Source organism: Alligator mississippiensis, chromosome 3, assembly GCF_030867095.1.
Source record: "Alligator mississippiensis isolate rAllMis1 chromosome 3, rAllMis1, whole genome shotgun sequence".
Classification (NCBI taxonomy): domain Eukaryota; kingdom Metazoa; phylum Chordata; order Crocodylia; family Alligatoridae; genus Alligator; species Alligator mississippiensis.
This window is the reverse complement of record NC_081826.1, coordinates 24385554-24405180: the sequence shown is the minus strand read 5'-3', so window position 1 is coordinate 24405180 and position 19627 is coordinate 24385554.

The window sequence follows — 19627 nt, the reverse complement described above, 5'->3', positions numbered from 1 at the left end:
GGAATTTCCATTCTTGGAGGTTTTGAACACCTGGCTAGACAAAACTTTGGCTGGGATGATCTAGTTGGAGATGGTCCTGCTGTGAGCAGGGGGTTGGACTAGACCTCCTGAGGTACCTCTCAACCCTAAAACCCTGTGGTTCTATGATACTGTTTGATAACAGTCATCAAATACCTGAAGGGCAATTATAGAAAGGATAGAGATAGGGTTTTCTGTGTGGCCATAAGGGAAAGGACTAAGAGCAATGGCCTGAAGCTGCAGCAGAAGCAGTGGTGATGCGTAGAGGGTGCACGGGGGTGCCCTGCCCCATTGGTGAGATTGCCCAGAGGGGACTCCCCTCTGGGTTGGTGAGCTTGGCCATAGGGGGGCCCCCTCCCCCTGTCACTGGCTGGTCACTTGGGAGGCATGTGCCCGCCCCCTGAGTGAGGTGGCACCAGTCCATGAGCAGAGGAAATTTAGGCTGAAGGTTGGGAGGAACTTTCTGGCTATAAGGGTGATCAAGCATTGCAACAGCCTACCTAGAGAAGTTGTGGAAATTTTTGGAAATTTTCAAGAGCAGGTTGTCTATGATGATTTGTTTAAAAACAATCCTACCTTAAGTACAGGGCTGGATTAGATGACCTTGGGAGATCCCTTCTGACCCTACTTCCTATGATCTTACAATCGTATGAACATAACTTCGATTATTTAGTGCACAAAGTACAGGATTGCTCATTATTTCACCGTTAGGTCTTAGCCCCATTTTAGCTTTGATCTTTGTCTGATTTGACTATTGGTTGCTTATCCCTAGTATCTAGTACACTACATGACACATTCAAAGCCCTTAATGAATTGGGCTCCACATTGTCAGGTAGCTGCACACATTGCATATCCTTCCTAATATTCCCATGGTACATGCCCCCCACATATAGAAATCTCAGTGAAATAAGAGGAAGTTTGGAACCTGGAGCCTTTAAAAGTATCAGAAATGGGGTTGATGGTTCCAAAAGTGAACACCACCTAAGACTTTACTTGAAAAGTAATTTCAGGTACTTGAAAAGGCATCTAGACTTTGCCTTCTGAGCCAAGTAAGGGCACGAGATCTAATTATATATAACTGGGACTATGAATCTTATTAAAAGACAGCACATTTGAGTCTGCAAATTCAATATTCACTGCAACTGGCTTCAGTATCATCACTTGAGAATATGGGCCCTTTTCTTTAGGATTTTAACAGTGAGTGTGGTTTGGAGGCCGGCAGGAGGGAGCTTGGAGTCATAATTCCTGGGCTGTGGTTCTAAACGAGCCATTGGGCGAAATCCTTGCTCCATTGATGTTGATGGGAGTTTTGCCATTGACTTCAAGATAGCTAGGATTTCATGCACTGTGTCACATAATGTCCTTGTTCATTCATTTACCCTTTAAAAAAAGAAAATCAAATCCCACTGAGGACCTGCCACCTTCACTGCCTTGTACTGTGTAGCACTTTATATCAGTGTAAGGTGAGTATAAAATGTTACTGTTTTATTATGCACCATGTCCATCTAGAGGGACCCTTATGCCCATGCAGGGGTCCTTCCCATATAGATCCAATTTCAGTGGGGAGCCTTATGACTACACTGTGTGCAAGGCAGTTGAGAATCAGGTCATATCATTGTTATGGAGCCCTGCCTGGGTTTCCTTTCACATGAGAATCCTTTGACCGACAGGCACTATATAATAAATAAAATATATTATTATATCAAAAGCATAACCTGTGGGTTGCTGTTTTGTGCTGACTATAATAATTACTGCTAGCCTGCTTCCCTCAGCCATAAATAGGATGACTTAAACAAGCTGCTGGACATCGTGGTTTTAAAACGGATCTATGAACTAAATATGTAAAGTAGGCAGAGAAAACACAGGACAAAGTGCATATTGGAAACACTGTCTCACACAGCACAAACTATCCGTTTCTTCCTTCTTACACATATATTTTTAACAAGTGTAAAAATAAATCAAGTGACTCAGAGGCCAGGGTAATGTGAACTGTGATACTCCCTACTAGTCAGTAGATGTCATGGAACACCAAAGTTTCTGCTCCCTTGCAGTAGTAAAAATATCCTTCATTCCCTATATTGATCTCTAAAGATTTTTTTTAAAGGGCACAAATGTTTTCACTGGAACAAGGAACAAATGTAACATAATCATCTCCTAACAAGAAACGGCAATTAACTCTCTTGTATATTTGGTTAAAATAAACAGTGTGGTTGAATTGGGAAAGAAAAAACAAAGCAAGCCCTGCTGTCTGATCAGCTGGCCCTAGTTCAGATTCTAAACACAGCAGCATCAAGACTAATGCTTGCTCACCTCTACATTACCTTTTATTCCCTCCCACAATAATCCAATAAAAACTCTTTGTTTTCTGTCAAAACTGCAACTACAACTCAATAATGTCATCATACAGATCAGCCAGCTCAATCTTTTTCTAATCCAATCAATAAAATGACCATGCTGTGCTCCCTGTTTCAATTTAAAACAGCGGATCATAGCTTGAAAGAAGTAAATCCCAATCTGCTGCTGATCAGACCTCAGGGTTTCATTTGGTTTAGTTGCTGTTTTTGCAACCTGTTTATATGCACAGTGAACCCACAGACGGAAGAGCACTGAAGCAGAGGAGCAAACGAGGGGGCAAAATGTTCATTTAAATTTTATAAGTCTCATGTTGATCTAAAACTGGCAAGAACCCATTCACTCCAAAGGCATTACTTCTGCTGCTAGTCTGATCAGAATAAGGCTTACATACAAACTGTGCATGAGTTTTTTTCTTTTTACTGTGTCTTCATTTACTCTGAATAGGTTTGAAGCCAAAATACACACATACACTCCAAAGAATACTTCATTGTAATAGATAGCTGTTGAGAGATAGATAGATAATATCTTTATTGGACCAACTGTATAGCGGGGATAGATATTAGACAAGCTTTCGGGCACAAAAAAACTGCAAACAAACCTTCTCACATAGTCCCTGGACCATCATAGCTACAACAATACTGTGATTGATCAGTCAACCAGACAGACAAAAACAGACAAACAACCAGGAAATCAGGAGCGGCAAAAACCTCTATAATAAAGGCTGCTTAAGCATTTCCATTCTAACCCCCTGTTTCCACGCCTTTCTAACTTTGGCATGTTCATATTAGTCCAACATCTTCTTGGTCTCTGCCTAAAATTGTACTTCTGTTTGAGAGCTGAAGCAAAAAAAATTCAGCCATTTTTGAAAAGGAAGAGAATGGTTTGTCTTCCATTATAGAAAGAAATTAAATTGTTGCAACCTATTTTTTAAACAGCTTTAATATCAAAGCAGCTGGTGGTAAAAAGATGGAATTTCTCAGACAGATAGCCCTTACTGAGCAGAAGTGTGGTTGAATATTCAGGTTAAAATGGGCTTTGGTTTCCTGGAGTTAAGAGCAGTTGAGAATTGCACATGCAGTGAATTTTTTAACAGTGATAGCACTGAAATGTGAACATAAATGAGTGAGGTGTTGTTGTCTTACATATTACTAAGTGGTGTTCTGGCAAATCTACTGAAAAGGGGCATTAACTGAGGTTTTGTGTAATAAACTGGAAAAGAACTAGAATACTTTGGAAAGAAATAGAAATATTTATTATTTTTATATAAATATAAATATACATTATAAATAGGGAAGAAATGAAAGAGGTTTCCTACATACTTTTTAATAGGCACAAAAGACCTTGTCTAAGATGCTAAACCATAGACATAGAATCATAGAAATAAAGGGCTAGAAGGGACCTCGAAAGAACATCAAGTCCAACCCCCCTGCTCTGGGCAGGAATACTGCTGAGATCAAATGATCCCAGCAAGGTGTCTGTCCAGTCTCCTCTTGAAGACTTCTAAGGTTGGGGACTGCACCACCTCCTTGAGAAGTCTATTCCAGATTCTGGTCACCCTTACCATAAAGAAGTTCTTCCTTCCATCCAACCTGAAACCATCCTCAAACAGTTCATGGCCATTGCTCCTTCTCCTCCCCTGAGCACTCTAGTGAACAGTTTTTCTCCCAGTTCCCTATATTCACCCCTTGTAGACAGCCACTAAGTCCCCCCTCAGTCTTCTCTTCCCCAAGCTGAACAGTCCCAGATCCCTTAGTATTTCCTTGTACAGTTTGTCTTCCAGGCCCTTTAATCATTCTTGTGGCCCTTCTCTGGATTCAAGACCCTTTCAAGATTCTCCACATCTGTCTTGAAGTGTGGTGCCCAGAACTGGACATGGTACTCCAGCTGGGTCTCACTAATGCCAAGTAGAGAGCAAGTATCACTTCCTTAGCTCTGCTCATGACACATCAGCTAATGCATCCCAGTATGCTATTAGCTCTGTTGACTACAGCATTGCACTGGTGACTCATGTTCAACCTGTGATCAACCATAACCCCAAAGTCACTTTCAGTCATCATGCTGGCCAGGACATCTGCTCCTAACCTATATTCATGTCACTGGTTACTATTCCCCAGATGAAGCACTCTGCATCTATCCTTATTGAACTGCATCTGGTTCTACTCTATTCACCTTTCCAGCTTGTCCAGATCCACTTGGATCTACATCCTCTTCCCTAGCAAGACTGCTTTACCCCATAACTTAGTATTTTCCACAAACTTGGCCAACATGCTTTCCACATCCTCATCTAAATCGTTGATAAAGGTATCAAACAGCACAGGGCCAAGAACTGAACCCTGCAGGGTGTAATCCGTCCAGTCCTGCCTGTGGTAAGCTAGTACGGGGTGCTCCTGCATTTAGCCACTGCCTCACTGCACCTGACCACCTTCCATGATCTGAGTGCCTCCCTTGGGGTGCCTCATGTCTAACCGACCCCCTTCCTGGAGCACACCTGCAAGTCTGGGGGTAATGCCGCCACCACCCAGAGTCTGGACTGATCTTGGCCCTGTGCCCCCTGGGAAACACAGGCCTAGTAGTCCTTGAGAGTACTTAAACCACTGCAAGAACTTAAGGAGATTCCCTGAGTCTGAAACACAAATACTGGTCTCCCTTAATCAGCTGAACCAAGAGGACACTAAGGCACAATCTAGACCCTCTCCCAATAAGTCTCCCACACTAGGTACAGAGGATAATTTTTTGGTTACAAGGAGTAGGTTTGGAATAGGGTACCGGGTAGAGCAATATCAGAGAAATCCCTTAGAGCAAACAGTGGCATCATAGCCTTTGATTATGCATCTGTGTTACTGAAAACTATATATCTAGTTAGATCTTATGTAGTTTACTCACAAGTAACATCCAGAGGCAGGTGAAGATTCCCTCTGGAGGCGGGCAGTTCATTGATCATGAGTTTCGAGAAAGCGAGTTTCAGGTGGTCTAGCTTCTCTAAGAGTCCTCATCATGGCTGCTGCCCCTCCTCTTGGGTAGTCTTTAACTTATATAGACCTTATGACCTCATTTACCTGATCCAATGAAGGCCAGCAGTTGTTGGCTGCCAGCCAACCAATTTGAAATGCATCACTGGTTGCCAGGCAGACTGGCAGGGTCTCTAGCTTCCTTCCAGTCATGATGACATTGCTTAGAACAATAGGGAGGTTAAGCCCCCCACACCCAGGTGTGTGAGGCCAGTCATGTAGGCAGAGGGAGCATGTTTCCCCCTCCCTCAGGAATGTATCCAGCTCAAGTTACAACTCAGGATTACCTGAAGAAGATGGGGCAAGGGGTGTCTGCCCTCTGCACTGACCATGGTAACCAAATTGTCAGATAGGTCATCAGCCTGATAGCAGAATTTGGGGAGAGATAGAGATGGCATTCTGCCACACTGCCAACTTGAAGATATTCAGCTGCTCTAAGTCCTCCCTCACCAATTCAACACTGACCATTGGTTGGCATTCACCTCCGCCCCCGCTCCCCCCCCCCCCCCCACATCCATCCACCATCTAACCAGGCAGGCAACCACCGCTTGCATGCAGGAACAGCAAAGCAAAGTATTCATTAAAGAGTTCAGCTTTCTCCTGTCTGTCTGTTATCAGCTGTCCCATCCCATTCTGCAAGGGCCCCACTTTCTCTTGGTCTTCCTCCTGCTCCCTATATACCTAAAGTCATGAAAGAGTTTTGGAGGGCAGGAGTGAACAGCAACTGAGCCCTCATAAGACGGTTTGGGTAGTCACAGTATACCCCGTGAAAGGGTGAGGAAGGACTAAAACAGATGTTGCTAAACTGAAGTACATTTACAGGTGCTAAGCTGAATGCACACACACACACACATTTCACTAGTAGCAAAACGAATTGTCCATGACTCTCAGGAGGTCTGTAGGACTTTTATTTCAGCATTATGAGCCCAGGAACCACACTTATGTCAAGCACAGGGCCACAACAGGGACTTTCACAATAATGGAGGATAATGAATGGAATCAATGTGTTATAAAGGGCTAAAGAGGTAAGAAATGAAGAAAAGTGGCTCCATCATATTGTGGAGTAGATATCTAATGCAGGTGTACAATAGTTTATCTAATCAAAAGAACCTATCAATCCGAAAGATTCTGTCACATCTGATGACATTTGCCAAATTTTCTAGGATTCCCTCTTAGAATTCAAGGAATGTCTGCTTTGTTTCCTTTCTACAGCACTACGCACAGAATACATTTGGGAATAGAAATGGAATCTGGGAGTAGAAGGAAGGAGATTAAGAAACTCAAAATTGTGCAACAGTCTGAGTATCTGTCATTTTATTTTCAGCATTGAGCAGTTTCAGCATTGAGCACCAATGTATGATGAAGCTAGGGATAGTGTTCAGAAACCAGGAGCCAGCAGTAGTGTGTAGGACAAGCACTAGCCCATTGGAAGCAAATGACGTGGCTCTTCTGATTCCTACATTTTGAGCAACAAGGACAGTAAATAGAAGGCAGGGAGGAAGCTGAACTCCTGTGACCATGAACTCAGAGGTAAGACTGTAGTGCAATATCCTCCTTGCTTAAAATGCATGCGCACCATGTTGCTGGACTATATTGGACTCATGGTTTGTAAGTAAAGGTAAGATCCAAAACAAAACACAAAAAACAGACTGACCTTGCCAGTGCTAAGTAGCTCTACATCTAGATAACCTAATCAGGCCACAGAAACTCTCGTACCCTCTGAGGGACTCAATCAGACTGGCATTCTAAAAACATGTGTACCACACACCTGTAGGATTAGGTGCTGAATAAAATGCAGTGGCAGCCACCACTTCTTTTTAAAACAGGGCCTAGTGGTAAACCAGGTTTCTGGTTTCTACTCCAAGAGCCGTTTATGTATTTTAAATGAAACAGTCATTGGATAAAATACATCACGGTCCTTGGAGCAGGGACTGGAATTCAGGTCTCCACCTTCCACGTGAATATGCTTATTGCTAGGCCAGGAAGCCATGCTAATGCTTTCTCTCTTTTTCAGGCACATTCAATTCTAATTTTTTCCCTTTAAATTGATACAGGAGGGGTGGAGAATGTGCCCACTTCTGAATAACATACAGCCTGGGGACTCTCTCGGGAGGTGGAAGAAATGTGTCTGAAGCCTTCATGCAAAAAATGGAACTGAACTTGGGTCTCCCACATCCTGGGTGAGTGCTCTAACCACTAGCCTAGTAAATACAAGAGTGGCAAGGGCATCACATCTAGTGTTTTAAAAGACAAGAGTGACTCTTGTTTAGTAGGGAATGTAAGGTCCTACCTCCAGGCTGTGAATATCAAGTGAATGATGGTACCTCCCAGCAGTCCTGAAAAAGCACCTATACTATAGGTCCTACAGTATGACAGTGCATGCCCCTATTCTCAGCCTCTCCATATTGGTTAGTTCTAGGCAGCTCCATAAACAAAAGGCTGCCTGGTTTGAATCTCATTGGAAAGGTCTCAACTCTTCTCAATCACTCTATACAGTCTAGGGTTCCAGATCCCACCCCAGGCACATATATATAGGGGCTGTGGTGCTCAGTGTCCTTGAATCAGCAGTTTACCCACATTTGCTGATGTACCTGCTTACTTAAGGCATTTGCTTAAATCTCATTGAGATCATTGAGCCTAAGTGCTTTGCTTGACCATGGGCAACACTGAGGTAAGCCACATGCAACCCATGAAAGCATGTACTTAGCTGTTTTGCAGTTGTGCAAAGCTGTTGTAATTATGATAAGTGAGCAGTTAACCCAGCACTGCATTCATTTTGAAGTTAATGTAAGTAAATAGTAAATAAAGGACTAGATTAATGAAGTAGAAGGACCTGTACTGGAAAGCAAAAACATACCTACTGATTAAAGGGTTCATGTCTTCCTACAAAGATATTCACACTTGGACTCACATAAATGACCACAAAAGCAGCATCTGTTCTTTCTCAAATAACTATGTTATTTACATTACGATACCACCTGGAAGCTATGAACCACTTGACACTGTGTACATACCAAAAACTTGCTGCTTCCACAGGAGAAAAAGAGAAAGGTGTTCCACAGCTCCAACTGGAAACCAACATGGCATAATTCTTAGTTTTTAAGGTCAGATGGGACCATGATGCTAACATACTCTGACCTCATGCCAGGCCAAAGAATGCATCAGGTTAAGTATTTTCAGGTGAGATAGAAAATATTAGTACCATTGTACAATGCTCTTGTGAGAGCTCCTCTATAATACTGTGAACAGTTCTGGTTTCAAAGAAGGTGGCAAACTGTAATAGGTACAAAAAGAGCTACTAAGACAGCCTAACTTACAAGGTGAGCCTGAAAGAACCTGGAATACAAAACTCTAAAACTCTTGGTTCAGAGATGATACCTTTTATTAGATCAACTATGAAATTACAAAAAACTTGACAATCTTTGTAAGCTTTTGGGCACACGCACTCCTCTTACGGGTTGAGGGAAAATTAAAGATGGTAAAAGTTCCTTTTGGTAGAAAATAAACTTAATTTTGCACAGAGGAAGCTGAAGATGGATGGATGTTCCTCTGGACCCATGAGAGTTCCTTTGTGTGAGTTGCTCTTTGATGCGCAGATGAGGCAGGATTTCTTCCCTGGTAGTGTCAGATGGAAGAAAGGCGCAGAGGTGTAGAAATCTTTCTTTCTTGTTTAGCAATGAAGTTTATAATTCCAAAATTGGCTAAAATACGGCATCTTCCATGTTTTAGGGATGTATTTGGTAGCCGTGTTGGTCCGAGTCAAAAAGAAATGCAAAACTCTAAAACTCTTGGTTCAGAGATGATAACTTTTATTAGACCAACTAAGAAATTGCAAAATAAATTATTCTTTGCAAGCTTTTCAGCACATGTAAAAGAATTTGGAGCATTTAGACTAGCAAAATGAAGGCTGAGAGGGAACCTCACTATGCTCCACAAATACACCCTGGCAGTGGTGGCGAAACACAAGGGAAGGATAAGCACTAACCATGCAAGGAATCAAGTATTGGAAGGGCAATTCAGTAAAAGTGGTAGGAGCAAAAAGCCTAACTAGGTTCAAGATGGGGCTTCATAAATCAATGCAAGGGCTTATTTTATGCATTGCCTGCAATAGCAATGACCCAAGAAGTCCCTCCAGTCCTATGTCCTATGCTCTGATATGTCTAATGAATTTCACCCAGTAGTTCTTGCATCCCGCCTATATCTTATTGAACTGTTGTATTTTGGTAGGGGAAAAAAAAGCAATGTGGTATAAGGCAGTGGTTTTTAAACTTTTCTCATTAGCAGACCCTTAAATAATTTCAAATGGAGGTGCAGACCCCTTTAAATTGTAAGTGTGGCTTTTCACATACTTTTGATTGCTCATAGTCATCTTTCACGGACCCCTTAGACATAGTCTGCAGACCCCCAGAGGTCTAGGATCACAGGTTGAAAAATCACTGCTGTCAGGTATTTGCATAGGACATATCACTAAGGAAAACAAAATTTGGCGACCAGAGGTTACCCCCATTAGCAGGATATACACTGCTATTGTTTAGGCTTGGAAAACAGCAGAGTTTCTCATTTTCTTATTAGTGTTATAACTACTTAATATGTTCCATCCTGTGTACTGTACATGTCTGCCAATGGGAAAAAGAACTTGTATGAAAATATAATTAGTGGAATTGAGTACAACACAGATGTGGATATTGTGGAAGGCAGTAGTGTAATGACAGTGTTGTAGGACATGTATAATTATTATGTCACTTAGCTGCACAACAGCATTACACAATCTTTTAACGTTCTGTGGGTTAGGTTTCTTTTTCTTAGACACTGTTGCACAGATTGGTGGGAGTCTGTGGGTGTGTGAGGGAAATGAAATTATGGCTTTTGCCTTGGAGAATGCAATGCTTCTGGCATGCACAGATTATTCTGGTATACATATTTTGAATGTTTACCCTAATATGTAGGTGTAGAAGAGATTTGTATCCTTCTGCTGAATATCAGCACACTGGTGCCTGGTACACTTCTCTCTCTCACTTTCTGCTTATCTTGAACAGAAATCTCTTTCCTTACAGCACAGACATCTCTTAGGGGCAGGAAGTCATTGACCACATGCTGCAGCAGTGATGGGGGCAGGGGAAGCTTGCTTGCTTACTGATTAGTGGGAACCTGCAGCATTTAAATCAGCATTCGCTGTTGCAAGTAATAATGATGAGCCACACTAGGGGTCAGGGTATACAGCTGATGGCTTCCTTCTTACTTGCTTTTCCCACATCTCACTGTCCTGCCCCTTCAAACTCTGCCCTTGTGTCCTACCTTCTTATCATCTCCGCACATAACATGTTTCATAGAATCACAGAATAGTAGGGTTGGAAAGGATCATAGGACATGTGTAGATGGAACAGAGGCCCTAAACTGAAGCAGTGAGTTTTTTAAAACACTGCTTCAATTTAGAGCCCTTTAAACCTCCATGTTGTGTACACACCGAAACTTATCTGCCTGTCTGGTGGCAGAGAGGGGAGGGCGAGCTGCCGGCAGGCAGAGCGGTCCCTGGGCTGCAGGGGAGGGGAGGGGGACACTAGTGCTTCCCTCTGCAGAAGCAGTGGCTCCCCCCAGGCGGCACCCACCTGTAGGCACCCAGCTCGGGTGGTTCTGGGGGGCACCACAGCCAAGCAGGGAAGCACCAGGCCTCTGCGCAGCTCAGGCAAGCAGACAGGCTCCACTGGGAGAAAAAAAAAAAAAAAAAAGATCTTGTGGAACCTGCCTTCCCGGGCTGCTGCCAGGCTGCCTGCAAGGCTTCCTGCAGAGCTCCGAAGCTGCACGAAGCCCAGTGCTTCACTCCACAGTTGTAGGGAGTAAAACTCAGCGGAGTTTTAGTTTGCTGCGCTGCAAGTCATTTAAGGCACATTACGCCACCAAATTTGCTACAGTGGCTGGAATTACTGTGCAATACGCCACCAACTTGTGCAAATGCCAACACCATTAAAGCAGTGCTAAAGCATTTAACCTGCTTTAAAGTGTCATGTACACATGCCCCTCGTTTTGTCTACATACGGCCCTAGGCGGCTATCTAATCCAACCCTCTTCAAGGCAGGATCATCCCTGACTAAATGATTCCAGTCAAATATCTACCTAACCTGATTTCAAAAACTTGCAAGGATGGAGATTCTACAACCTCTCTGGGTAGCCAGTTCCCATGCCTAAGCAGCTTCATAGTAAGAAATTTCTTCCTGATCTCCACCCTGAATTTCTCCTGCTGCAATTTGAGATCATTGGGACCCAGTCCTGTCCCTTACAACCAAAGAAAATAAGTTGTCTCTTCTTTATAACCACTGTCATGAACCGCATCCAATTTTGAGGGGGTTGTGCAGTGTCGTGCATATTTTCTTATGCTTGTTTTACTGACATGGTGCATAGGTTCATCAGGGGAAGGGGAGGGTGACTACAGAGGGAGCCACAGAACACCAAACCAAGAGACACCCACAAGATCAGCCCAGGTATGTAGCAAAGATCCTATTAGACAGCAGTTTAAGGGGGGACCAGGGACAGCCACCAGGGGAATTAGGTGTATATACACAAATGCCAGAAGCATGGGAAACAAGCAGGAGGATCTAGAGCTCTTGCTAGCGAGCAACAACTTTGACCTAGTGGAACTAACTGAAACCTCATGGGACTCTTCTCACAGCTGGGTGGTGGGAATAGAGGGCTATAGGTTGTATAGGAGAGAAAGAGTAGGGAAGAAAGGTGGGGGAGTTGCTCTCTATGTCAAAGAACAGTACCCATAATAATCACTAATCAAATTAGGGTCAGAGGGTGGTCAAGCAGAGACTCTGTGGGTTAGGATCCAAGGGGCTTGGGGTGAAAGGGATCTGGTGGTGAGGGTCTACTATAGGCTGCCGCACCAGGACGATGAGATGGACCGGGAATTTTCCAAGCAGCTCAAACAGTCTGTGAGGTCTAGAGATATGGTAGTCATGGGGGACCTTAACTACCCAGACATGCTGGGGGGAGCAGTCAGCTACATCTAAGTGCTCTCGCAGGTTCTTAACCTGTATTCAGGACCTCCACCTAACACAGGAGTTATGGTGTCCCATCAGAGGCAATGCCTTGTTCGACTTGGTGCTGGCCACAGGGGAGACCTGCAGATTCAAGGCAACTTAGGGGACAGTGATCACCAAATGATTAAATTCACTATCTAGCAAAAGGTGGGCATTATACCCAGCAGGGCATGGGTGCTGAACTTTAAAAAAGCTGACTTTAATAGACTCAGGGGATTGGTTAGCAGGGTGGTAGGAGCTAAGAACTTAGATGCGTTGAGGGTCCAGGATGGGTGGACATTCCTCAAGGAAACCATTCTTTGGGCTCAGAGTGAGTCAATCCCATGGCAGAGGAAAGGGGGTAAGGGGGCAGGAAGCCCCTTTGGCTAACCAGGGGCATCCAAGATACCTTAAGGGCAAAAAAAGAGGCATACAGGAAATGGAAGCAGGCAGTAGCTAGCAAAGAGGAGTATACTTTTTTGGCCTGCACCTGCAGGGAGTTGTTCAGGAAGGCCAAGGCAACTCTAGAACTCAGGCTAGTGTCAGGGATTAAGGACAATAACAAGTCCTTCTTTAGGTATGTTGGGAGAAAAAGGAGGGTGCGGGGTAGCATAGGACCCATACCGGATGGGCAGGGGGACTTAGTGATGGGTAGCAGGGACAAGGCAGAGCTCTTCAATGAGCTTTTTGCCTCTGTCTTCTTAAATGGGAATCTAGACAAACCCTCAACATACATCAAGGACACCAACAAAGGGAACATCAGCCAACCAACGGTCAGTGCCAACGTGGTAAAAAGACACTTGGAGGGACTGGATGTACTCAAATCACCAGGACCGGAGGGACTCCACCCACGGGTAATGAAGGAATAACTGATCCACTGGCAAGGATATATGAGTGCTCATGGTGCTTGGGTCAGGTTCCAGAGGATTGGAAGAGGGCTAACGTCATCCCAATCTTTAAGAAGGGGAGGAAGGAGGACCTGGGGAACTACAGACCAGTCAGCCTTACCTCTATCCCTGGGAAAATCCTAAAAAAAATTATGAAGGAGCGCATCTGTGGGAGCCTGATGGCTAATGTGGTGCAGAGGGATAACCAACATGGGTTTATAGCAGGCAGGTCCTGCCTGACTAACCTAGTTTCCTTTTACGACAAGGCCACCAACTGTTTAGATTCAGGAGTTGAGGTGGATGTTATCTATCTGGACTTCAAGAAGGCCTTTGATAAGGTATCCCATACCATTCTTATAAATAAACTGAGGGGATTTGCCTTGGATGATTACATGGTAGACTGGGTAGCAAATTGGCTCAAGGGTTGCACTCAGAGGGTGGTAGTGGATGGGTCAGTGTCAACCTGGAAAGATGTGGGCAGTGGAGTCCCCCAGGGCTCAGTTCTGGGGCCAGTGCTGTTCAACATCTTCATCAGTGATCTGGATGAGGGGGTGGGAAGCACCCTGTCCAAATTCACAGATGACACAAAATGATGGGATGCAGCTAACACCCTGGAGAGGAGGAAACAGATCTAGGCTGACCTACACAGGCTGGGGAAGTGGACAGAGAGCAAAAGGATGCAATTCAATAAGAACAAGTGCAAGGTGCTGCATCTATGGAGGAAGAACTGCCATCATACTTACAGGCTGGGGGCAACCTTCTCATCTCCACTGAGGCAAAAAAAGAACTTGGAGTTACTGTTGCCCCAGGATGAACTTGAGTCGCTAATGTGATGAAGCAGTTGCCAAAGCCAATCGCACCTTGTGCAGCCGTAGGTGCTTCACAAACAGGTCCAGGGAAGTGATTCTCCCCCTCTATGCAGCACTGGTCAGACCGCAGCTGGAGTACTGCATCCAGTTCTGGATGCTGCAGTTCAAGCGGGATGCGGACAACCTGGAGAGGGTCCAAAGAAAAGCCACTCGCCTGATTAGAGGCCTGCAGGGAAGACCCTATGAGAAAAGGCTAAGGGACCTTAACCTCTTCAGCCTTTCCAAGAGAAGGCTGAGGGGACCTTGTGGTGGCGTACAAATTCATAAGGGGAACAACAAGGACCAATGACCATAAGCTACTAGAGAGAAGGTTTAGGCTGGACATTAGGAAAAAGTTCTTCATGAGCAGGGTTGCCAGAATCTGGCATGGGCTCCCAAGGGAGGTGGTGCTCGCCCCATCCTTGGGGGTCTTCAAGAGGAAACTGGACAGGCACCTGGCTGGGATCACATGACCCCAGGGTTAGTGACTCTTTTCTTGCCTGCCAGGGGCAGGGGGTCGGACTAGATGGCCCCTTCCAACTCTATGAATCTATGACTCTATTAGAAAGCTACTGTTATGCTGCATGTATTTATGCCATTTTTATCATTGCTTAAATAAGGGGAGCTATATATTGTCTATATATAGCTGTATGATTTTGGTCGTAGTTTAATCAAAGACACTGAGGGATGCATACTTAAGGAAAAGAGAGAAGGCATAATTGCTAAATATTTCTGGCCATTATGTTATTGGGGTAAGACAATTTCTGCTCTCAGACACAAGCGGAAAGGACTACCATTGAGATGGGCAACCAATGTATTTTCTGCTTGCAATGGGAAAAACAACCCCACAATACCTACAACATCTCAGAGAAATGGCCCATCAGCCAGAGAAATTCCAGCTGTCCCTGGCAAGAAGACATTTCTACAGGATTCTGAGACTCATGAGGAATTGGGACGTGCTGATGGTGGATGCTGGCTTGGAAGTATTTAGGGCATTATTTTAGTGATAGAGAGGGTCTTTGTATCCCAGTCTTTGGGGCAGTCAAGGTCCCCATCAGTCAGTGCTGACAGGATCAGGAGAAAGGCTGATCTCTAGAAACACTGGCAGGGCTCTTAGGAGTGCTCAGTTATAGCCAGGTGAGAAGGTAAGAAAATTTGGTTGTTTTGTTTCCTTACTGATTTCCTGTAGTAAATTCATCGAGCACAATGATCCAACTAGTAATATACACACACTTTACAATACTTCCATCCATACCTGGTGAGACCTTTCTCAGCTCTCAGAAAGGAAAATGGAATAGCCAGCTTCTTAAAAAAACAGAGAGTACCATATCTCTTAAACTCACTCAGATTGCTAGAAAAAAATATTCATGGCTTAACACACACCCTACTTGAAAAGTCCATGTCACAATTTAATACGTTTTAAGAGTCAAAAATGTTTCTTCATTGAGGTGTGTGATGGCACCAAGAAACAATACCTATCTGAAGGGAGTGAGAAGATCCTGTTAGGGCCCTGTTACATATTGCATTCTGAGCTGGTCAGATATGGATTGGTGTTAGTGCTAGCTCAAGTCTGGAGCGGTCACATGTTAAAGCTAAATACTTTCTCTGACTGTCCCCCACCTGCACAGGTGTGACCTGACACAACAAGGCTGTTGAGCAAGGCCAGGCATCTATCCTTGCTCTAGGTTGGGGTTTGAGAGACATAGGTGCGGGGAAGAACATGAAGCTGGGAGGCAGAGAGTTAATGGGATGGGGGTGCGTACTGAAATGGGAGGTGGAAAGGAAATGGGGCTGGAGGACCAGTAAAATGAAGCAAGTCAACTACTGAAGGATAAAATAAAAAGAAGTAAAAAGAAATAAAGAGGAAGTAAATTAAAGGCCTCATGTTTTGATAAATCAGGACTGGGATTGGGCTGTGGGGGTTGGTGGTCATGGTACCCAGAATGGCTAGGAGCTGGGAGCAGTAATGGAAGGCACTTTTGGGGGAGATACTTCCCCTGCCCTGGAAAGGAAGCCCCAGTCCATGGGACCTTGTTCCCCCCACTCAGTGCTCTAGACCCCACAGCCAGACTCGGCCATGGCCTGCAACCTGGCTAGCTATCATGTGCTCTGTTGTTTGCATGGGGTTGTGTCCCTGGGGGTGGGAAGGTCATGTCCTTGGGGGGGCGGAAGGGGGAGTTGGCTTGATACAGAACCAGCCCCTGGGCAGTAGAGTTCAGGAAGTGGATAGGCTGTCCACAAAGAACAGATCAGCAGGGGCAGGGACCCTATATCCTGGGATGTTGGAGGACAGCAACTTGGCCGGCTCATCTGTGGGGTATAGACACACGTTAATGGAACACGAGCTGGGTAACACAGGTCAGAAAAAAATCTGCCTCAGGTGGCATAATTTCAAGCCACCTGACGTATGCTTAAAACTAGTTTCAGGTGTTAATGTGCAGACAATCCAGGGGTTAAGAGCTCGAGGAGCCCGCTAAAATTCACATGTAACAAGGCCCTTAAGGTATACACAGAAAAATCCCATTTGCAATTTACTTTTTGGTTGAGGGGTCGCCATCGTCTTCATTCATACTTGAAAGACTTCATAGGACCCAATTCTCCTCTGAGTTACCAAGGTAGATCGGTAGCAACTCTGCTTAAGTCACCAAAGGTACACTGGTGTATCAATATGAACATCAATATTTCAGTACAATCAATATAAACATAGGGAGAATCAGAACTATATAGAATCATTAAACAAAAATAGGGCTAAAAGGGATCTCAGGGATCACCTAGTCCAAACCCTTGCTCAAGGTAGAATAATCCCAAAGTCATCTCATCCAAGTGTTTAACTTAATATTAAACATTTCCCAGGGCAGAGCTACCACAGTTCCTCTAGGTAATCTGGTCTGGTCTGGTAATTAGGTGCCTAACCATCCTTATCATAATTAGAAATGTTTTCCTAATATCCAACCTAAATTTCCCTTGTTCCAATTTCAAACTCTTACTTCTTGTAGTAGGCCCTATAGACACAGAGAATAGTCTATCACCAACCTCTTTATAACCATCCTTCATGTATTAGAAGATTATTGTAAAACCCATCAGCTTCTCTATACTAAATAATCTTAGTTCTTCCAACCATTCCTTGAAAATCATGTTTCCTATGCACTCACAGTTCTTTATGAAGGCTCTTATCTTCTCCACAAAGTCCTAGTAACTTAATGATATAAAAAAGATTGACTGTATAGACAATTTCTGTAGGTGTTTTAGAATTGCACACCATTTTTATGAGTCTTTGGAACAGGCATTTTCCTCAAGATGTTACATAGATTATTCCACACTGAATGGCATCTACTGTCTGAGAGAGATTGCTTAGGTGACTGACTCACCTCTATGTCATGCCACTTTTATCATGGCATAACCCTGCTAAGATCAATGACATTGCACTGGCACAAAACTAGAGTAACAGTATAATGAATCGGGCCCTACTTTTCTGTTATATGGCTAATTGTCCATTTAAATATTCTTAAAGAACTCAGTTTCCATTGAATAACAGAGGGAGCAAGTGTTTACCAACTAAAGCAAAGCAAAATCCCCATACCATGCACAGTCAAAAATATACTACCCTCTTCTTTTGCTAGACAAATTACCTATAACCTAGAAAAATTCAGCCTCAGTTCTCTCTCCAAGTTAAGCTGCACCTAGATCTATTCATACAGTACTGTACTACTAAACTCATCCCCTATGTCTTTTTCCCTAGAGACCCAGCTGCATTACCGTTATACCCAGAGTGACAGACACATCCCTTAGTAAGTAAGCAGAACCCATGTACCCCTTCTCAGCGGAGCAGGGTATACTTTCAAGATGGAAATCTCCTGGAAGCAAAAATCAGCCTGTTATATGCAGCTATTGCTACAAAAAAACAGTCTTCATGATTGACCACAAGATGAACATGAGCCACCAATGTAATACTGCAGCTAGCAAAGCGAACAAAACTCTGGCTTGCATCTACTGATGCATCTCGAACAAGACCCAGAATGTCATCCTTCCGCTGTGCTCGGCCTTGGTGAGGCCGCAGCTGGAGTACTGCATCCAGTTCTGGGCTCCACAATTTAGGAAGGATGTGAAGAAGCTTGAAAGAGTTCAGAGGAGAGCCACAGGCATGATCAGAGGGCAAGAGAACAGGTCTTATGAAGAGAGGCTGCAAGCTATGGGACTCTTCGGCCTGCAGAAGCACAGGCTCAGGGGTGACTTGGTGGCAGCCTATAAATACATAAGGGGTGTGCACTGGGAACTGGGAGAATGCCTGTTCACCAGAACACCCCAAGGGATGCAAGGTCCAGTGGTCACAAACTCCTGCAAGACCGTTTTAGGCTGTACATAAGGAAAAACTTCTTTACTATCTCAGCCCCCAAGGCCTGGAACAGTCTCCTCCAGTGGTGGTGCAAGCATCTACTCTGGACACTTTTAAGAAACATTTGGATGCTAATCTTGCTGGGATCCTTTGACCCTAACTGACTTCCTGCCCCTTGGGCAGGGGGCTAGACTCAATAATCTTATAAAGTCCCTTCCAGCCCTAATGTCTATGAAATCTGTGAAATCGATGAATTCATTCTTGTGCTGCTATTATGCTAAGTGGAGTGTACTAAACTGCATTACACAAACTTTAACTGCTTCCTTTTCCTAGCTTTGCAGAAATGTTCCTGTTACATCACTTTGATTACCTAATAAACCATAAAACACTAAAAACACATAGAACATTACCAATATATTGACTAACATCTATAGAATTGCTTATATTTTTTGCAACCAATCTTGTACATTAATGATAAGGTGATATATGTTATTTCAATTACACTGTATATATGAGAAGTTCCTTGGATCTAGATTTTATTGCTTTGTTAGAAGCAAAAAGGAATTTTACACATTGTGGTACTGTTCAAATGCATCTGGATAACTTCAGAAAGGAGTTTTATGAGAAAAGTTACCAACCTTAGAAAGATGATTTTGGAAAAATCTCCCAAGAACCTGTTAGACACTTCAAGTCATAACCTTGTATCATATGTCTGTGTAGTACTAAGCAGTGCTAATGCCCATTGTGATTGAGCTGTGCCCTTATGTGAAGATTAGTTTTAATGCAGTCCTGTGCTAATGCAGCTATACTATACTACTTCCAGTTCAGGAGCTGGCACACAGAGAGTGTCTCACTGTATTTGTACACATACTTCCATTCTCTTATATCTGCATGCATCTAAGTCATATAGAATGTATAGAATTTAATTCTCCCTTCACAACAGTTTTACATCAGTGGAAAGTCCATGACTGTAGCTACACCTCATTTATACGAATGCAAGTGAATAAAGGAATAATTTGCTAGGGCTACACCACAGTGGGATTTAGTCACCTAACTCAGAGGCATCTAACAGAGATTGAATACCTAATTCTGAGTCAGGTGCCTAAATCCCATTGTGGGTCTGGCCCCTCCTGTGATGGTGTTACCACTAATTATCTTTTTT